At 34.1% G+C, this 21642-nt stretch overlaps 1 protein-coding gene across 11 annotated transcripts in view; it reads right to left on the bottom strand.

Annotated features, from left to right (window-relative positions):
• The window catches only part of Foxp2 (forkhead box P2), a 567416-nt gene that overhangs the window by 481289 nt on the left and 64485 nt on the right, over nt 1-21642 (bottom strand). For all 11 annotated transcript variants that reach the window (XM_045160021.1, XM_045160025.1, XM_045160029.1 and 8 more), the window contains exon 2: nt 20277-20421. The gene's annotated coding sequence lies outside the window, so the exon portion shown is untranslated. The remainder of the gene's footprint in view (nt 1-20276; nt 20422-21642) is intronic.

Genomic DNA, 21642 nt, shown 5'->3' with positions numbered 1-21642 from the left:
TATAGAAATTGGGTCATTGTGGATGGGGCTAGATATTTTATAGCCAGTCCATCCCCATTTCCTGTTCACTCTCTGCTTCCTGCCTAATAATGTATCCTTCTCTGTTCCCTTTCCTGGTGCCATGCCATCCCTGCCCTGACACTTCCTCTCAAAACTTTAAGCTGGCCGGGCGTGGTGGTGCATGCCTTTAATCCCAGCACTTGGGAGGCAGAGGTAGGAGGATCACTGTGAGTTCGAGGCCACCCTGAGACACCTTAGTGAATTCCTGGTCAGCCTGGGCTAGAGTGAGACCCTATCTCAAAAAACCAAAAAATAAAAATGAAAAATAAAAAAATTTAAGCTGATAGTTAACTCATTCCTTTCCGTAATTGCTTATGGTTGGGAATTTGTTTATAGCAATGAGAAATTAACCAACATAATATATTTGTACAGATTAGTGAAGCGATTGCAGCAATAAAACTGATATTTTCCATAAAGTTTTAGAACTGATTTGTAGGAGAAAAGGAACAATTGGGAAATTTGGAGAAAATACCTTTCAATGCTATAATCATTGCTTAATGGGACTTTCTAGGAAGTTGAGGAACCAGTAATAAGACTAATAGAAATGTAAACAGTGGAGGCTGGTTTCATGATTCTATAGCAAACTAGGATATACAGTTTATGTGATATTTATGGCAAATAATCTGGCTGCATTCTTCCTTGTCCTAAGAAGGCTGAACTGACTAAGGTGTTTGGTGGAAGATATTTTGAAGCAAAATAACATGAGTTTGTGGCATCCTTTCTGTTTGCTGCTATTAAGATCTAAAGTAAATCAGAAAAAACACAGGGCAGAAAAAAAGATGAAAAATGTGAAATTTGGTAAGGAACAAAATAAACAAAGCAGCTGTAATTTTTAAAAAGATCAACACCATTATTATTTTTTTTTTTTTTAGCCAGGTGTGTTGGTGCATGCCTTTAATCCCGGAACTCAGGAGGCAGAGCTAGGAGGATAACTGTGAGTTTGAGGCTACCCTGAGACTACACAGTGAATTCCAGGTGAGCCTGGGCTAGCATGAGACCCTACCTCAAAAAACCAAAACAAATAAATAAGCAAAATAATTTTACTGTTCGGCACTGGGATAGTTAGATGTTCTCAGAGCAAGACCACACCCATATAAAGCTATAGCTTATAAGAATGGAAGCTCCTTTGGAAAGAAAAGACCAAGAGAACAGTGCTAAGATTCCTCAGCTCCTCAGGTTCAGCCACAAGCTGAAACTTCTAAGACTGCATCCCAAGCTGGCAGAAGGACTTGGCAGCACCATCCATGTGATAATGTTATTTTAGGCATGAAAGAGGCAAGATAGAGGGGTCAGGGACTATTGCACCACAGTTCCAGGGAGATGCTAAGGCCAGGAAGTATACACCAGGGTCAGAAACTGGTTCCCCTGAATGAAGCCATGAGGAGAACACTAAGTTGCAATAGAGATCCCAGGATGCTGGAGATGACAGGATGATAGGAAAGTCAAAAAGGAAGACTGTAAACTTAGGGTAGAACCATTCCATAAGAGAGGCTATGAGTACTACTGGCATCAGAAATGGAGAAAAGAAGCTGCTCAAGCTTCCTATAAGCCAGACTGACTTATTACCAGCCCCAGATATAAGGCATGGTTCTACAGGATTCTTTATTTGCTTTGCTGACTTTCAGTCATGCTTTGGTTCAGACATTCCTATTTAGGGCCCCATTCTTTCCTTTTGGAATGGCAATGTTGATTCAGTTGGAACTATGTAATCTATATTTGATTTTACAAGGCTCACAAGAAAGTGTCTTTCGTCTCAAATGAGACTTTGTACTTTTGGACACTGTGGACCATGATGAATTATAAGGACATTTTGAAGTTGGACTGACTACCTTTTGCATTGTGAGATGGTTATGAGCATATGGGGGCCAGTGGCATGTTGTGGTTTGAATGTAAATGCTTTCCATAATCTCATGTGTTTGATCACTTGGTCTCAAGTTGGTGACGCTATTTGGGAAGAATGTGTAGTAAAAGGAACCTTGCTGAAGGAAGTGAGTCACTGATGGTGGTGAGCACTTAAGACTTTAAACCCCAGTTCCACTTTCTTTTTAATCACTCCTACCTGCATGACAATATGATCAGTATGATCAGTTGTGCTCGAGTTATTGCTCTCAGGTATTCCCTTCCATGAAATTTTCCCTCCAAACTGTAATCCAAAAAAATAAATTCTTTCCTTGTATATATGTTGCTTCTGGTCAGGTATTTGTTTATGCAATAAGAAAGTAACTGATATACACATGGTGATGCTGGCACCTTAATACTGAACTTTCTAGTCTCCAAAACTGTGGGGTAGAACATTATTATTACTCATAAATTATCCAATCGGTGATATTCTGTTTTAGAAAATAGTCAGCTGACACCTATGACTACATTCTTGAGATAATATGTTTGAATGCACAAAATAAAGCAAATCAAATCCAAGGCAAGCAAATCACAAGATGGATATCCCTAAAGTGAAAAGCTGAAATATTAAATGCTACTAAGTTTGAAACCCTTTGAATATCAACATGATTCCACAAGTAGAAAATTCCACAATCTACTACTATAACATGTCAGAGACAAATCACAGGCACACTAAAAACACTACATAAAAATTACCTTCAGGCTATGTGTATAAAATATATAGTAAGCATAAGTTAATTTCATGTTTAAACTTGGCACCTATCACAAAGATATTTTATTATACATATGTAAATACTCAAAAAACCAGACATCTACAAACATTTTTGGTCCCAAACATTTCAGAGGATGCACAGTTAATTGGAATTCATTTCTATCAGAAACTCTTGGAGGCAAAGAACAGATTGAAGAAATCCTGCTAGTAAGGTAAGTGATGAGATCAGGGACAGAGAGGCCTAAATGAATGATTTGAGAATATTATACTCATTACGAAAATCCAAATTTCTAAACACAAATAAATGGTGTATGTGCATGTGATTTCTTTATAATGAATCAAACATTATACACACACACAGGGGATAATTCTTTTCACATATAACCCAAAGTTTAAACTAAGTTCTAATCAAAGTCATCTTGTGGAAAACCCATTGCTTTGAAAATATATTCAGAATAATGAAAAGCTGTAACAACAAGAGTACCATTCACTGTCTATAGCTCCAAGAACTATGCTAAGTGTTAATATTGTGATATTTAAGTTAACTTCCATAGGAAGCCCAGAAGATAGACTTCATCTTTCATTTACAAATGAAAAATAAATTAACCTCTGATAAATTAAGCAGCTTGCTCACTACTACTCAGCTGGTTACTGTCAGAAGTAGGAATGGAGTCTTGGATGAAATCCAGTGTGTGACTATAACTTTACAAAGTTCTCAGTACTGAGTTGCCAACAATTGTCACCTGAAAATGTATAGGAAAGGGCACAGATATAGAGGAACCAACAAAGAGTGTCAAGAATAACCCAGATATAGAGGAACCAACAAAGAGTGTCAAGAATAACCCTCCCTCCTTCCCTCCCTCTCTCTCTCCTGAAACATAGGATATAATATATAATATGCTTAGTATATAATATAACCATTAAGTAGTGAGAGAAAGAACATTGTATTTTGGGAATGTTTTATGAGAAGTAGCTGCTATGGTTTTAACATAAAATGAGCCCCACAGGCACATAGGCAGGCTTGAATACTTGGTATGCAACTAGTAACACTCTTTGTGAAAGTTGTGAAATGTTTTGGGAGTCTGACTAGAAAAAGGGGGTCACAGGGAGGAGGGGTGTTTTAATCTTTAACACCTGGCCCAACTTGCTGTTTATCTTCTGCTTCTTGATGGTGGATGTAATGTGACCAGCAGCCTCCTGCCCTGCCTTCCTCATCATAGTGGTCAATAAGCTAAATAAACCCTGCCTCTCTTAAGCTGCTTCTTGTGAGGAATTTGGTCAAAGCAAGGAGAAAAGTAATTATAGGATTTTGCCTATTTTCTTTAAAGCCAGATACATCTCATTTTATTTTATATGTATTTATTTATTTATTTTATTTATTTAAGAGAGAGAGAGAAGTAGATATAGAATGTGTGTGCCATGGTCTTTAGCCATTTCAAACAAACTCAAGATGCATATGGCACCTTGTGCATCTGGCTTTATGTGGGTACTGGGGAATCAAACCTACATCATTTGGCTTTGCAGGCAAGTACCTTAACCATTAAGCAACCTCTCCAGTTCAAAGCCAGATATGTTTTAGATAGGGTTGAAGGTAAATGAATGGTGTTTCAGTGAAGACAGCAAAGCAGCATAAGAAGAAATAGTATACACTCAACAGATGGAATTCATGGCAGAAGACTTTGGACCATATATATTATATCTAGCTGCAAAGCTGTGAGTTCTCAGAAAGTTCTGAATTTCCTTGTTACTCCAACTTGTATTATCAAAATGTTATAAATATCTATGCATGAAATTACACATGTTTGTTACAAATCAAAAGGAAAAAACAGCTTTGCATACCTATTAAGTGACAATGGAACATGTGGATTTTCCACCAGCAAAAGTCTGGGGTCTCATATAATGTTTTTCAATGTCAGTAAGTAATTTTGTGGTTATTATAGTCTTCCTTTCTGCATGGCTCATGTGGAATTTCTCATTCCTACACACCAGTGAAGTGCCAAAGGCAAACCTCACCCTGAGCATCCCTTCCCCTGAGTCACCCTCTTCTTGGAGTTGAGATCTATCACAGCAGCTTCTGAGTGAGAGTGATAATGGCTTATAATGGCTTAATGTGTTATTCATTCCATAAAGCATTTATAGTTAATGATAGCTCACAATGTCCTATAGCTAAAAAATTTGAAAATAAAATAATTTCAGGCCTTATAGAAATAATAAGGGGGACAGCTAAAATTCTGGAGCCAAAGGGCCTCTGGGTCCTCTTTAAACTACAGTATTGAAGTGTGGCAGCTATTTTGAAGAGGCTACATTAGCTAGTCTGATATTAAATCAGAAAGAAATGATCAGTTATGAGTGCTTGGAGGTTGCTGTCTTATAGCCAATTATGAAATAGGCATTTCAAGACTGAAATAGAAGGTTTTCTATTCTTTAAGATTCTTAATAGAGACATAAAATAAAATAATTATATTAGAATGTTGAGTGTATGGACATTACTAATTCCTTCAGCATGCCCTCACCATTGGGAGGGGAGGGGTATTTCTTAAGCATTTCTTAACTTGCCAGTAAGAAATCTTAAAATAGAAATATAAAGTTCTAACTATAAACAAAGAAATACATTTAAGAACTAATTCCAATTTTAACATTTCTATTGTTTGATACCACAATATCTTTTATGCTGGCTACTAAGCAGGACACATTGCAAAAAAAAAAAAAAAAAAAAAACAACATATTATCAGGACCTAAGAAAGCATTTTATATCAAATCCTTGTGAAATCAAGACTAGGTCAAGTTAACATACTGAGGGATTTTACTAAGACCCAACAGAGCATCTAATTAGCTATTTTCTTTTAAATCTAAGCATATAGTTAAAAAATGTTTTTTATATATTTTTCCCAAAACTTAAATATAATATAAAGCACCCATATATCACACCAGACATTTCAAAATACTTAGTTATGGTAATTTATTTCTGTCTTACAACTACTTGTACTTTGCAAAAAAAAAAAAAAAAAAAAAAAAAAAAAAAAAAAAAAAAAAAAAAAAAACCTTTCAGATACATTATTTCAGTTAGCAGTGAAAATTACCACTTGACTATTCTGGAAGGAAATAGTGCAAGTGTTAATTTAGCACAAGTCTTGACATGGTAGATAAAAAAGCTGCCATTTAAAATATTTTCAGTTAAAGGCCCTATGAAGAGCTTTGAACTAACTTGTTGACATTACTTAATATTCTAACTACATAAAGGATAACTGAATACACAATAGTGATATATAACTTACACTTTTCTATACATCTTAACTATCAACTTAGTAGTGATCATTGTTATATATGGACATGTAAACCTGACCCTGAAAGCAAATCATTAAAGAATGAGAATCATCAAAGGCTAAACAAGAATACCCTCTGACTATTGTATAGATTAAGAAATAATGCAACCGTGCTATATATACACTAAAATAATATGAAGCAATTGTATAAGCAACTTCTCGAGAATATGCAAGCATTCTGTTCTTTAAACACACAAAGTCCAACAGCCTGAACTTTTGTGATATAGACTTTGTCCACCAGCCTGGATCCTGAGGATCCCTGCAGGCAAGCTACAACTGCTCTATCTGTGGAATGTGCTCTTTGAACTGTACAATAGCCCTCAGCCTTCCTGCATTTTGCAAACAACAACTGCCAACTGCAATTATTTCTCTGATTTAACATAATACAAGTATGATTCCTCCTCACACCCCATTGCAGCCCACAACTTCCCGAGTACCAGAGATAGCCTATAATGTGTGCATTTACAAATATATGAAAGGAATCATTTTACCTAAGCAAAATTAAATTTGTTTTAGTAACATAATAGTTCAACTGAGCAGAATATAAAATTCAACAGGCACCATATTCCCCTTTGTGTACATGCTTTAAGAATTCTGCTTCTATTGTCAGATTCAAGGATTGAATGGGATTTGTCCTTATAATTATGACTAGGATCTTCAGTTTGAATTTTCTTACCAAAAAAAGGAAAAACACAATTATTGTTTATACTCAATTCATTTATGTTCATTAGAGCTAATAAGAATATAGACTTCCACATGTGACTCTCTCAATAGTCCACAGAAAATGAAATGTAAAAGGCAAAATAATGCCTAAGATAGGGCTGCATAGAAATTAAAACTCATCTATTAGCTAAACAATAGAATAGAGCATTCTTCTAGCCTAGAGCCAACATATGTTGTCTTTGTCCACTGAGTTTGCCCTTGAATTATGCATACCTGAACATTAATGTTTGATTTTTTATAGACAACGTTAAACCCATTACTGAAGCAGTAGTTCCATTTTTATGGCATCAATAATTCTGTTTTTTTTTTCCTGTAAAGCAATCCTCACCTGCATTATACTTTAAAAATATTTGAAATATTTGCCAAAATTTAGTGAAAAAATATATCATGAAGCATTTTAAAGCGAAAAAAAAATTGTCAAGCTAAACTGGATAAAAAAAATCATATGGCATGTTCAAAGGCAAGATCAATCAAATTGAGGAGAAGAAGGAAAAAATACAAAAAGCAGTTAAAGCAGAAGAAAAAAGTATATGTATATATTTTCCCATTCTAATTAAAAGGGACATGTTCAGTCCATTGAAGCTGATCCAGTCTACATATAGAAATTATTAGGCTTTCCGACTGTATTCTTATCTACTATGTCAGTCAAGTCACTTGTCATCAAACCCATTAAATCTTGTTTTATTAATTATACCACACAGTCTTTGAACTTTTATCACATGCACTTATTAAATAATGATACAAGGTTGGAGAGAGGACTTTGGTTTGATTCCTCAGGAACCACATAAGCTAGATGCACAAGGTGGCTCACGAGTCTGGAGTTCATTTGCATTGGCTAGAGGCCCTGATGTACCCATTCTCTCCCTCTCTCTCTCTCTCTCTCTCTCTCTCTCTCTCTCTCTCTCTCTGTGTGTGTGTGTGTGTGTGTGTGTGTGTGTGTGTGTGTGTGTTTGCCTCTCTTGCTCTCTCAAATAAATTTTAAAAATAAAGTTATAATGAAGCAAATATAATAAAAAAATTGATAATCAGACATTTGAAGGTTCAGGACTGGGACTGGAACTTAGTAACTAAGTGAGCTCCTTAAATTCCAGGTCAATCAGCAAAATGTCTCAAGGCAACAAAAGGAAGCTTTCATAACCCTGAAGATTTCAGTTTCTCAGAGGCAGATGTGCTTCAATAGTGTCCTGAGGACAGCAAGGATCCATCTATCAGATACATAAGAAGCATTTTCCAAAGAGAAAATCCAATGAAAAGAGACATGAGGAATATGAAATGTTTGAGGAATCACTATGCACAGAAATTGTGAATTAGTTTAGATTGTAGAAAGCAAGGCTAGGGAGGGCTTTTATGCATGAAGTTTTATACATAAAGTTTGTTTTTCTATGTATGAATCTATACGTGCAGTCTTTACAGGAATAACAAAATACTCATCAAGATTGAAATTTCAGAGAATTTTTGCTCTTCCACCTAGGCATATATTCCAAAATCCAGAGAAGAAATACCACACACAGTGACCACAAGGCATAAAGCATCTTGAAAGTAGCCAGTAATGAAGTTGTACAGGTGTTAAGTAGAGCAAGAAAAAAAAAGTCAGAAATATGCTGCTATGGTTGTGGATGTAACTTAATGATAGAACATTTGCCTATAGCATGTAAGGACCCTGAATTGAAATCCTAGTATTATTAAACAATAAATAAACAAATAATAGAAAATTATGCTATTTAGAACCTTATACTAGAGGCAGACATTATTCAAGTTTTATAGGTAGTGGTCGACCAACCAAAAGAAGTACTTTTTTATATTAAAATTCAAAGGGAGACAGCAAAACTTTAAGCAAGAAAATCTATAATCACTCAAAGGAACAAAAAATTGGGAAGACAGAGATATACAAATGGGAATCTCAACACTAGAAATGGCAGTCATGATTTATAAGCAGTAAGCTCATTTGGAAGATGGTACAGAGTGAGACATTGAGCACGAGAAATGCCGGAAGTATATAAAAAAAAAGACTGATAAAGAAGACCTAGGAAGAGGAGTAGGGAGAGAAAACCTCATATAAGAACAGGAGAGGATTGAAGAAGGAAGCAATGAACAATGTTAATCTTTCAGGGAATATAAGTGATGAAAAACTGTCTAGGACTGAGCCGCAGTAATACTGGTATAGAATTTCTAGAGAACCATCCTAGTCTAAACACATTATTCTATCTATTCCTTCCAAAGATAGGAATATAAGAATGAATACTTATGAACCTATGACAAAATAATAGCAAGGGAGATGTCATCAGTGCCAATCATCTTTGACATGGATGAGCAAACACCTTCAGTATTTTTTTTTAATTATTAGTACATTCTTTAATCATTCAATGTTCATCACGGAGTAAAGAAGATCCAAGAGTCAAAATAAGATAGAATAAAAAACTGGACAAAGTATTAACAGTCTCCCTGTCCCTTTTAAACTGAACATACATTAATTATATTTATATTCTACACATATTTTAAAAGGCAGATAGAAAGTCATTAAAGTGTGACCATGGATTTTGGGTTGCTCTTTCATATTTTAATTAAATGGAGTTATTTTTTGTTTAATCAACAAAGATCATCTACAAAATAGCTTGAAAACATTTGAAATGCTCAGTATATACAATCTTCACATTCCTTTCAATGCAATCATCCTAACAAATGAATGTCAATAGATTAAAATTCACTTTGTTGTGAAGTGTCAATGGACAATTTCCTTGTCTGAAAAAAATAAAAATATACTCAGTCACTAGACACTTCACTCAGTCCCGATTGTATCAGCATCAGTCCAGTCTTAGAGGATTGAAGGTCACACATGGAGGAATTCACAACTGTAGGAGATGGGAAATAAGATGACACCTTATGAAGTTGTTTTCTCTAAATTTAGTGGAAAATGAGTGATTTTATTCAGGGAAATATGTTTGTCATGTCTGTAAAGAAATTAACTTTCATAAACTCTTAATTCATAATCTATGTGGATTTTAATTCAGAGAACTATATTTACAATAATAGAAGTATGTCTGTTTGGGCTAAGGAGCTGTCTCAGGTGTGAGTGGTTTTGTTTACAAAGCTTTCAGGCATGAGATCAATTCTGCAGCATCCACATAAAGTCAGCTGCATAAAGTGGAGCATGCTTTTTTGTGAAGTTCACTTGCAGTGGCAAGAGGCTCTATTGTACCCACTCTCTTTCTCTTTTCTGCCAATAAATAGTATTTTAAATTGTGTATATTCAATCAGGTTACTTTCATCACAAAAAATATGAATAATAAAATACCATGGAAATATTTTAAAAAGAATAAATAACCCCCTAATAACCAGCAAAGTGCACAGGGTTTTTAAAAGTTGAGAAGCTGGCAATAATGAATTTCTTAGTAAAAATTTTACCTACACAAAGACAGGTGTAGTGGTTCATGCCTGTAATTACAGCTCTCTCAGGAGACCGAGGCACGAAGTATAAGTAAGACTTGAGTCTTCAAAGCCAGCTTGGACCACCTAGCAAGACTGTGCCTCAATATAAATGAATAAAATAAAATTCCATTTCAAAAGAAAAAACATCTCTGATTAATTCATTTAAAATGTATCTATTTGTGAAAAGAAGACTGAATTGATACCCACCGTGACATGAGGGAACAAGGATAACCTACAAGCATTCTGGGCAGCAATATTACACTTCTCATCTGCATAGACTGGAAGGTCTACTGGATCAAGGCTAATTAAGGAGCCTGAGAAAAATGATAATGGGAGAAATGGAAACTATAAAAGTAGCATTAATGATAACATTATACTTAGAGACAAATGCTGACAATCTCTCCAATATTTTCAAAGTTATAAACTTAGATTAAAGGCCTTAGAAGGTACTTTCATTCTCTCTCATTATTTCCCTTACCCTCTTTGCTTACAAATAAATGATAAACATATTTTTTAAAATGAAAAATAAATTAAGTAGTTAGAATACAAAATATTAAAATAACCATGGTTTGTTCACATCAGGCAATTAAAATCAGCTAAAATGTAGTCAATTATTACTCATCAAAATGCCAAAAGGAATAAAAACAACCAAATATTAACATGATTTATAGCAACTAGAAGTCTCATATGTTGGTGGTGGAAGGGTACATTCAGATTTACTGTGTGCTTTTTAAGATAGTACACAGATGTCTAATCTATACAAAGACAAAGGGCTGACACTATTATATCCTGTAATACAAAACTTCTACACTTAGATACACAGATAGGCATAGCATGTATAACACATGTATAATAATCTTCACAGCATTATTATTCCTAAATAGCCACAGGCAAAAGAACAAGTCAACTGCTCCAAAATAGAAGGGATATAAATAAACTGTGGTGTATTCATACAGTGGGAGCAACACCAGATGGCATTCAGGGTACTTAACCACACACAATAGCAAAGAAGACACTCATGAAACTAATACTGAGAAAAAGAAACCAGACATAAAAGAGCAAGCTAAATGAATCTAGTTTACATAATGCTCAAAAATAGATGAAATGAATTTATAACATTAGAGGTTAGAATACAATTACTTTTGAGGTAACAACTGGGTGGCAGTAGTTACCAGAAGAATAAAATGATCATGAGACTTCCAGGATCAAAATATTCCCACTTTATGAGCTGAGTATAAGTTACACAGGTATATTCATTTTATGAAAACTCACTAATATGTATATATACAATTTGGCATTTTCTATTTATGAGTTATAGTCCAATAAATGTTTACTTTAAAATTAAGCTGGTACATTTTAACATAGGAAAACATTAAAAACATAATTTTCAAATTGAAAACATTTGCTTAGAAGAGAAAATTTGATATGTTGGCAGACATATAATAGATAGATGATAGTCACACACATTAAAATTAAAATAATAAAAACAGCCGAGTGTGGTGGCACACTCCTTTCATCCCAGCACTCAGGAGGCAAAGGTAGGAGGATCACCATGAGTTCGAGGCCACACGTTGAGAATACAGAGTGAATTCCAGGCCACCCTGGACTAGAGTGAGACCCTACCTCAAAAAAACAAACAAACAAAAAAATGCCTCAAATTATAAGAATATGAATAAATACTAACTTCAGAACAGTACTCTAGAGGTATGCTGGATAAGGATCCAAAGCTTTGACTATATTTGTGGCATTGTAATACTTAAAAGAGTAGGATCTGAAGAAATAAAACAAAATGTTAATATATGTCAGATTTGGATATGTGAATGCCTACTATGTTATCTTATCTAACTTTAGAATATTTCAAACTGCAAATTTGAAATAAAGCTATCACTTTTGATTCTGGAGTGAACAGAATTTTTAAAATTGCTTTCATTGAAAATCATTCAAAAGCATTTATAATCTATTTGCTGAGAGTAACAAGTAAGTGCTTTATGTAAAACTTAAACTGAGATTGTAAGGTGTGAGTTTATATTAGGCCTTCATACACTTGATGCCTTTGGTTAAATGTAAAATATACATTGAATGTGAAAAAAAATTATATTTCTTTATTTACAGAATAAAAATTGGAAGTTTTTGAAGTTATACAGCACTAAAATCATGAGAGATATGAGAGATTTAAGAAAGTTAGTTGGGAATGATCACTGGATCATGTGGAAAATATTATATATAGATATAGATGATATAGATAGATATAGATATAGTTGGGAATGAGAGGCAGAGAAAGAGAGAGAATGGATGAGCCAGGACCTCTAGCCACTGCAAACTCCAGACTCATGTGCCACCTAAGGCATCTAGCTTTTCTTGGGCACTGGAGAATCAAATCTGGGTCCTTTGGATTTGCAGACAAGCACCTTATCTGCTAAGCCATCTTTTACCTCGAAAACATATATTTTTAATATAATCCATAATATCTGACCCAACCACCCTTTTCCTTCTTTATGTTGTTTCTCCTGGCTATGCTAAAAGTAGGTAATATGAGTTGCAGTGAAGGCACTCTCAGCTCCACAAAAGGATATCATAAGTGCATTGGGTAAATAGACCTACACATGTATATAAACTACAGCCAGATATAACTTTGCATCCTTTAAGTTGGAAGTAGACTTAAAGAGTAACTAACTGGTCTTTCAAATAGTATAGGTAGGTACCTTGAACTTTGTGTTTTAAAAGACATTATAATCCAATCTTTAAAACGTAGGGAGATATAAAGAAAATACAAGCTTCTACTAGGTTACATTTACAAAAAAAAAAAACAAAAAACAACTTCAAATGAGGAGCTGTTCTTTGTGATGAATACACATTTAGCTTTGGTTTCATAGAACTTATCCTTGTGTTAAAACATTTTGTGGCTTTGTAAAACATGTCATGTATTGTCTTGGGGCAGTCATCAGCTAAAATTAGAGTACATTCAGTAGTCACAAGGTACAAATTCTGAGAAGATAGGACTGGTACACAAGGTTCAACTTTAGTATATTAATTGCTCTTTGGCTAGAAAACTTTCATCATCATGAGAGAGTACAGGGAGGATTATACTACATCATATTGACTTTATATTCAAAAAAGATAAAATTAGTTATGAAGGCAGTTGTACAAAAAAAATTTATACCATATTATTCAATGAAATCTAAATCACATGAACCACATTTTCTTTCAAAAACAATTCAACTCCTACCAGACACTTTTGTGTTGTCAAAACAGACACTTCTCCTTTAAGACATCGAGTTACCTCCTTTCCAATATTCCCATACATCTTCCATTGAACAAGCCTATGGTTCTGAACTCCAATCAAGATGGAGTGGTTCATCATCTCCTGAAGTACATGTTGAAGAACTAGTGTTTACTACTACTCATCTATTGCCTGCTTGGAATTTCTAAAATGTCCTTCACATTATTTCTTAAAGATTTATGAACATGCCAGGCAGGTTAAAATAAAGCTCTAGAATAAGCATGGCACAAAAGTAATAAATGAATTTTAAAATATATTTTGTAGTGATGTGATCCATATTTCCTGAATTCCAGAACTATATCTCTGCAGAAGAAGTCTTTGCTTCAGAACTTAACAAATAAACATGCACATAAAACATTGCCTATTCGGGGCTGGAGAGATGGCTTAGCGGTTAAGCACTTGCCTGTGAAGCCTAAGGACCCCAGTTCGAGGTTCGGTTCCCCAGGTCCCACGTTAGCCAGATGCACAAGGGGGCGCACGCGTCTGGAGTTCGTTTGCAGAGGCTGGAAGCCCTGGTGCACCCATTCTCTCTCTCTCCCTCTATCTGTCTTTCTCTCTGTGCCTGTCGCTCTCAAATAAATAAATAAAAAATTAAAAAAAAAAAAACATTGCCTATTAGGAGCTGGAGAGATGGCTTAGTGGTTAAGTGCTTGTTTGTGAAGCCTAAGGGCCCCAGTTCAAGGCTTGATTCCCCAGGACCCACGTTAACCAGATGCACAAGGGGGCGCACGTGTCTGGAGTTTGTTTGCAGTAGCTGGAGGCCCTGGCGCGCCCATTCTCTCTCTCTCTCTCTCTCTCTTTTTCTGTGCCTCTTTCTTTCTCTGTCTGTCACTCTCAAATAAATAAATAAAAATTTAAAATTTAAAAAAAGCATTGCCTATTAGTATAAAAAAGACACGCAAAAATATATACATGTGGTTATGTAAACACATATGTATTACATATATACTTATTTATTTGTACATATATATGGAATAAAGGACAGAAGGAGACATACATATATATAGTATATACCAGTCACTTTTTAAAATATTTGATCACCTAACCATTACACAATCTTATAAGAAAAGTATTTTATTTCACATGCAAACTTACCAGCATTTTACATAAAAGATAAGGGACACAGCAAACATTTGAACCCAGGTCAGTGATAGATAGACACATTTTGTTATTCCCTCCACATTGCGCTTAAAGCAAATTTTGGGTAAATTACAACCATTGCTTTATGCATCCTTAGTTTAGGAAAAATGTATCTTGGCACTAAGGAAAAACATAACCAGTGTTCTTTTTTTTTTTTTTTTTTAACAAAATCTGATTTTATTCCCAAAAAATCAATATGGCAAAGGAAAAGTTGCTACAAAGATAATTCTTAGTTGAAAGTGCTCAACATGTAATTCCTTGGTAATCTGAGCACTGGCCAAGACAAATCAAAATCACAGATATTTTATAAATGCCAAGTTTTCAGAGAAACAAAAAAAAATAAATAAATAAATTCACTTGCAACAGATGCAATCTCCCTAGACATTTGTGTTGAGCCTATCTATACCCAGAGCTTTCAGATAAGGGGGACATATTTCACTCTTATGAATAATAAATTCTGGGTTTCTCTTAATGTCATCCAACTAAAAAAGGTTGCATTCACTCTGGAAAACAAGCCAATTTGAAACTATTAAAAATGAAAGAAAAAATTAAAAAGAAAAGGAAGATTTGGAGGAAGGAAGAAAGAAGAAAAACATACTAGAATAAGCAAAAAGCTCATCTCTGGTTCTTTTTAAAAATAAAATTAATTATTTTTTTAAATTTTATATTCAAAGAACAAAGAAAGTGTTAGGATGAGACAGCTCCAAAAGTGGAGTCACCAAGGACAGAAGAATGGGGACAGAGGCCTAAGTGGATTATCCACATTCCTCAAGAAACTGCCCAGCCATTGTCCCTGCCTTTCCTAACACGCCCAGGTCATTGTTTCCTGCCACCATATCTTGTTAGTCCCCTGGTCATTGTTCTGGTGTCACACCCTAGCTATCTTAGATCTTCCTTAAAGGAATTTTTTTTTTTTTTTAAATTCAACTTAACTAAGGAGTTCTTTTCCCTTCCTCACCTTCCCCAAACTGAAAAGCCCCTATTAAGCCCACTACCTAAAAACTCAGGTTGGCTGTGGTCTGCTCTTGAGAGTCAGACCTGGCAGCACATGCTTTTCCCAAATAAAAACTTTCATCTCTGCCTCATAGTGGTTTGTGTGGTTTACACACACACACACACACACACACACAAACACACACACACTTAGTTTTATTACTACATAATGATGTAAAATTAGCAAAATTAGGTTCCACATGAATAAAATATTGTTTGTAAGGAAGAGACAACTACATAAAATACATTAAAATTAAGACTATCCCAAATGTCTATAATCACAGATTATGTGTATAATAACATTTAATAATAATAATGGATAAACCATAAACAATTCAAGAAACTAAATTCAACACTACAGATAGATATTTTATATTTGATATTATTAGTCCTTTTAAATTTTAAATATAAGCTGGGCAGGGTGGCACACACTTTTAATCCCAGCACTGGAGAGGCAGAGGTAGGAGGATCGAGTTCAAGGCCACCCTGAGGCTATATACTGAGTTCCAGATCAGCCTGGCATACAGTGAAACCCTACCTTGAAAAAAAAAAAAATTCAAATAGAAACATTTAGCATAAAATAAAGAAAAGAATTCGAGGTTAAACAACTTGCTATGGCATATTAATACAACAGTTGGTAGAATGGCTGCTTAGTGTACAAAAAGCTCTGGGTCAGATCTCCTATGCTGCATAATCCAGCCCTGGTGATACATGTGTTTGACCTCAGAACTCAGGATGGAGGCAGGGAAATTGGAGCTTCAAGGTCATTCTTCATTACATAGCAAGTTTCAAGATAGCTCGAGCTATATGAGAATATGTCAGCAAAGTAAATTATCCAAAAGTTACTAAGAACATGCAATTGTACAGGTCCTCATGTATGAATATTAGAACTTTAAAAAAAAAACAAAAAACACTACTTTAGAATACCAAAAAGTATTGATTTTTAAATTCCATCTTTCCACTTTGAATATTCATTGTGGAAGGATTAAGTTTGAAATTAACTTATTTTTTCTTAGAATTCTTAACACTATCTTAGAGATTGCCTTTTAAGACATTTCATGTGAATTACATTAGACATGCAAAGAAATTTCTAAATTAAGGATGTACAGCTCAATTTTCTTCAATTAATACACTTTCTAAGAGAAGTATTACATTACAGAACAACTGAACAGAAAACACCAAGTTTCATTATATATTCTGCGTCTATTCTGAATATACACTTTCCCCTATTATTATCATCGTCTCATTACTATGGTATGTTTGTCATAATTGAATGGCTTATACTGAGACATAATCACAAAATAGTTTACACTTGGATTAGCCCTTGGATATTCACAATTAGTAGGTTTTGACAAATACATAAGGTCATGTAGATACTACTCAATTCATTTCTTACGCTTTGCCTGTACAGCTGCCCTTCTTTGTAATGCCTGGAAGCCTCCCATTTTTTTTTGTTGTTGTTGTTTGTTTTTGTTTCTGTTTCACTGTGTACATGGTTCTCCTTTTCCAATCATTATGGTAGGAATCTTGTAGTATATAACCTTTTCAAGCAACTCATTCACGTGATAATATGCATCTGAGGAAGTGATGTCCAACCTCTACTATGCCATCTATTTCCCTGCCATTATGAAATGTCCCTTCAGAATATAAGCCAAAATAAATCCTTTCCTCCACTGGCTGCTTTTTTTTTTCTTTCCTAGCAATGGAAAGGTAACTACAAAAGCATGTTATAAACATTGTGTACATATTTGTGTAGACTCAGTCTACAAAGTTTAGAGTACAAATGCTGAAACATATGGTAAGAATGTGTTTACCTTTGTTAAGAAAATACCAAAATATGCGTATTGTTCTACACTCCCACCAGCAATGAATGAGAGACCCAATGTTCCAATACCATCAGTGTTTGCTGTTCCCATTGCTTGGGTGGTTAGCTTTTCTAGTGTACACCTCATCACCCACTGTGTCATCTCTAATGATACACAATCATGAGCCTCTTTCATGCCCTCATTTATATATGTTGCCCCCACCCCCCCCACACACACACACTTAGGTATATGTTTTTAGGGCTTGTCCATTAGATATACCAATGGTGGAGTTTTGCAGGTTGCTTATTCTGAATGTCAGCCCTTCTTACAATATACTTTCTAAACATTTTCTCTCAGTCTGTAACCTGTCCTCATTTTTATAACAGTGGCTATCTCACGGCAAAAGTTTTTTGGTGTTTGTTTATTTGTGTTTTTATATTTTACTGAACCCTAGCATGTCAATTTCTTTCTTTAAAAGATGAATCTCTTGGTTTGGTTTCTAAAACATTATCACTTCTCCCAAGGATATTTACCTTATTCTGTTTGCTTTCTTACAGTTTCATATTTACTTTGATGACTTAGCACAATTTTCCAAAAGTTATTTTGTTTTTACCAATTGTTGGTGTGTTGTCATCCATCCTCCCTTACTGAGAAAGTGGCCCCTTCTCCACTGAATGGCTTTTCTTCTTCTGTTGGTTGACTAGGCTTTTATGTCTACTTCAGAGAAAGTTACACTAGTTCAATGATATACTGGGCCTATTCTGTAAGTAACTCCACATTATGTTGATAACTGCAGCTATATGTTGTCTTGAATATTGGAGCATGTCAGCGCCTCTGACTTCATTCCTCCTCAGTGTTGAGTGGAAGGCTCTGGGTCTTTTGGCTGTCCATATAAATGAAAATTTTAATTTGTTACTATTCAAAAAAGAAATTGCTGAGATTTGATCAAGGGTTTGTTCAATTTAATAATTTCATTGTGAAGAACTAACATCTTCACAATGTTGAGCCCTTCTCCCAGTTGATTATTATGCAGAAGTTACTTGATTTTCATTCATTGGCTTCTCTGCCCAACATTGGTCTGGCATGTATTTCATTACATTTAAACTTAGGTGTCTGTCATTGTGAATTTATATAAGTGGCATTTTGTTAACAATTTCAAATTCAGTGATCCATTACTGGCATAAGAGAAAACAATTTTTATATATTTTGTGTTCTTCAATTTATCAACTATCTGTAATTGAATTACTTTCCTTATCTCTGTTGTGGTCACATTTGCATCTATAAACACTATAGTCTAACATTGGAATTTCATGTAAAAGAAATCATATAACATTATCTTTTGTGTCTGAAATTTTTCACTCAATATTACACTCTTAGACACAACCACATTATAGTACCTATATTTTTTGTTCATTTTTATAGCTGATGAGCAGACTTCAGCAAGCCTTCACTGAATGAAATCTTCCAATCCTTCCACACCTCAAACCAGTGAATGGGAGGATTCTACTAAACCACCAAATTGCAATAATTTTTGTAACATTTCATCATATATTTCATTAATAAAAATTATTTTTTGAGACATGCAACTGTTTTACGTCAATAAAAGGGCATATGTCATTTGTTATGAAATATGCCTCTAATACAATGGTAACAATTATTTGAACCAAACATCTATGTTCAATACAAAATAAATTTATTTCAGTAAGCATAATTTTTATTAAGTATACAGTGCATCCTAAGTTAAAATTGTAGACGATCAGCACTATAGTGGCACTCTCAGAATGTTCTGGATAATAAGGCTAGGCATGAAATTAAATCTTATGAACACTGTTCTCCCAGAATACTTTAGTCACTCTGTCAGATGATATGTCAATGGGAGTATTACACTCAAAGCCTGTGGAGTTTAATGTTTTAATAAAATTGAATGAGTATATGTTTGATATTTTCAAATCTGAAGAGCATGCATTTTGTTTTACTGCATAATTTAAGCTTCAAAAAATCAAAATCATACTCTATCATAAAGCTGCTTTGCCAAGGAATATGAAATTATTAAGCAAAAGTCAAAACTTTGGCATCTTAGTCAGTATATCATATTTCAAGTGTCTGTCAAAAGGGTGACATACTAGGTAACTGTCCAAATGAAAGTAGTGACAGAGATAAAGAAATGTTATGAAAAATAAGTACCTTAAACAAGCTTTGGCTTCAAATGCTCTTCATTGAACAATTTCTGAACATTAACTCAATTTCATATTTCTATATAATAATAATCATTAACACATATTTTAAAGATTTTCTTAAATTACAGGAAAGTTTTTTCTGCTACACTATGCTGATAGAAATAATACATTTTTATAGTACATTATGGATGCAAAGTCAATCCAATATAGTCTCAATATGTAAGTTCGAGAAAAGTACTTAATGTCTATTTTACTAGGTGGTGGATTTAAATAGACATATTATAATAGCTTTACTCTCACATATGAAGAAATATAGATATTGAAATAAAATAAAAGTATATTTTATGTATCAGAATATACCCAAACTCTCAATAATTCTTTATCAAGCACCAGACATGGTGGCACACAACTTTAGCCTCAGCACTTGGGAGGCAGAGGTAGGAGGGTTGGCAAGAGTTGGAGGTCACCCTGAGACTACATAATGAATTCCAGGTCATCCTGAGTTAGAGCAAGACCCTACATCAAAATAACAACAAAAAAGTTCTTTATCAATAAAGTAAAATTCACTGTATTTACATTAATGCCATTGTTCTAAAGTATCACCTTAAGTTAAGAATTAACATAAGTCAGAATGAAAAGTTACCAAACAATTGCATATTTTGTGAAAAAAAAAACCCCAATCCATATTGGTATCACATTATTTTATACTAAAATATGTATAGGAAAAAAATGACTTACATTTGGAAGGCCAGATTAAGTCTCTCTCTCCCAGGGTTGAGGTGTCTTACTCTTTCTGTTGACAATCCTCCTTTCTATAGGATATTCTTCTACTTCCAAAATTGCTTAGGTCAAAGCCTCAACAGACTTCTATTTTTTGTTTTATCTAGGAAGAAATTATACTTTTGATCAATCATTATCAAAATGTACCCAACTTGTATATCATACTTTTAGTGGGTAGAAACTTCCCCCTAATTTCTGTTAGAACCAAGGTTAAGGAGAAATGTAGGAATTGCCTTGTTGGACATTATAATCAATAAATCTAGTACTTTAAATTAACACTACTAAAAGATACTCACATTTATCCTCCTTTTCATTTTTATGGCTAAGCTGCATAGCAAGAGAAAATTAATATTCAAAATCCAAATGACTAGAAAAGCCTACTCAAATGTATTTTTAAAAGACTTTAACATAATTTTGCAAATCCATGGGTTTGAATGGACTGGCAGAGACGATTAGGTTTCAAATATTTCTACTCATTCATTTTAATGTCTTAGGGCTAAAGAATTACAGGATGATTAGAAAAGTGTAAAGGAAAATCCATTTAAAAAAATAATGGAATAATAAAAAGAGACAATTTCTACAGCCTTGAATAGATCAGAAAAATATAAAGCAAGGACTTTAATAAGCAGCAAGAAATTGGGACTAAGAATTTTAAAGATGCCACATACTGTTCAGAAACTGCTGTTCAAACCAGATATACTGGGCAAATTGGGGAACAGTCACAGATAGCTACTTCTATCACAGTTACCACCACCAGTTTATTCATGCTACTTTATTTACAGAAATAAGATATATGATTTGTAACTATCTTTTAGTATATGAACACTCATAAGATTAAAAATTCAATTCTATTCACCAAGTTTCATCAAATTTATAATAACAAACATTTTATGTCACATTAAAATTAAGCAACATAGGGCTAGAGAGATGGCTCAGCAATTAAGGTATTTGCCTGTAAAGCCAAAGGACCCAGGTTTCATTCTCAAGGACCCACATAAGCCAAGTGCACAAGGTGGCATTTGCCTCTGGAGATTGTTTGCAGTAACTGGAGGCTCTGGCATGCCCCATTCTCTCACCCTCTACCTGCTTATCTCTCTGAAATAAATAAATAAAATTAAATATTAAAAACTTAAGTAATATAAATGTCTACAACTTATACTAAATTCCAGATCAGATCCCAAGTCTTATCTTAAAATCATTCAAACTCTCTTCCTTTAAATATTAAATATAGAAGTCAATCTTTAGAGCCAAATGAGAGATAAAGCCTAGTTGTTTGAGGGAAATGTATATAATAACACTCTAAATCAGTTTCTGTTCAGACACT

Source organism: Jaculus jaculus, chromosome 10 (genome assembly GCF_020740685.1).
Source record: "Jaculus jaculus isolate mJacJac1 chromosome 10, mJacJac1.mat.Y.cur, whole genome shotgun sequence".
In the NCBI taxonomy this organism is placed as follows: Eukaryota; Metazoa; Chordata; class Mammalia; order Rodentia; family Dipodidae; genus Jaculus; species Jaculus jaculus.
Note: the sequence above shows the minus strand (reverse complement) of the source record. Positions and strands in the feature narration are given on the sequence as shown.